The following is a 1,475-nucleotide window of genomic DNA, read 5'->3' as shown; positions in this document are numbered from 1 at the left end:
TCATCATCATCATCATCATCATTGTATAAAGAAGGTATTAACACAGTTAAGACCTTGTTGTATTTCCAAAAATATACATTTATAGCGCTTAACCTTGATTAAAGTACACTGCAAGCTCCAATCAACAATACGTAGGCTGTATAACAAAACGTAATTTAGGCCTACCTATTCTGACCAAAAGAAAACCTCTCTAAATATTCATCTTATCAATTAAAAAGGAGAAAAGACTTCAGCTGACGTTTTGATCTCTCTTAAAGTACTTGGCAAAGCATTCCATGGGGCCTTGATATTCAACATGCACTTTCACCTATTGTTTTTTAAGTGGGTAAAGACGTTGTTTTTTTTGGTCAGCTGATGACCTTAAACTGCAAGTTGAAATGAAGTCTCAACAGATTTGATAAAAATGATGGTACATTATCATTCAAGCATTTGTGACATAGAGTGGCCAACTTGTAAGCCTACGTATAATTATTTTCTCAAAAGGAAGCCAGTGCAGCGTAAAAGAGGTGTAGCAGAGGCCCGCTTTCTTTTCCGTCAAACTAAACGAGCAGCATGCCGCCATTGCCTTCCATAATTTATTCCCGTGAAAGCAAGATTATTTTCAAAGCCTTTATGTCAAGACTTAGTGTCTCAGAAAACGCATTTTTCGCTTCCTAATTGTTCTCGTTTGTGAAATTCTATTTTTTTTAAAAACAACAACAACACATTTCTGTAGCTGCTATTTTATTTTCACTACAACTACATTGTATTATAATTATTAGGTAATTATTATCCAGAATTAATATATAATATAGCTGTAGAAGGGCCAACCACACACTTAACCTTTTGGAATCCTTATTTTAGTAGTCTTTGTGATGTTTCTATTTTTCAGGATCGGACTCCTTTTTTAAATTGAAGCTGACTTTGGCCACTGCATTCTTTGTCTTTTCTTTGTGGAACATTTGCCATCGCCAATAAAGAAAAAAATCGGACTTTATAGACCGTTTTACCATTTGTCTGTGTACTGTCGTCCTCATCTCTACCCCTCTCCTATCTTTTCTTTGTTTTTATCTTGATACGTTTTTTATTTGCCTATTACTATTATAGGCTATATATCTTATGCATTGCCAGATCCCGCTCTTCAGCCTCTCTCTCTCTCTCTCTCTCTCTCTCTCTCTCTCTCTCTCTCTCTCTCTCTCTCTCTCTCTCTCTCTCTCTCTCTCTCTCTCTCTAAAGAACTTTACTTTACGTTCAAGGCAAGTATAGGTAAACACTTTATTTATGTCATGTCTTAGAAGAGACAGGAATTTTTTTTAAATACCGTCAAAATCTGACACTGAAGAATCACACAGATTCCCTAAATAATATTATTCAAGAACGTCTGAACCAGGGACGTCCACATCACAGTTTAGTACAATAAGTGTACCAATTACTGAACTTTCAATAAACCGGCGAAACGAGAGAGAGAGAGAGAGAGAGAGAGAGAGAGAGAGAGA

The sequence above is a fragment of the Aplysia californica genome, unplaced genomic scaffold, assembly GCF_000002075.1.
Source record: "Aplysia californica isolate F4 #8 unplaced genomic scaffold, AplCal3.0 scaffold00004, whole genome shotgun sequence".
Lineage (NCBI taxonomy): Eukaryota > Metazoa > Mollusca > Gastropoda > Aplysiida > Aplysiidae > Aplysia > Aplysia californica.
Note: the sequence above shows the minus strand (reverse complement) of the source record.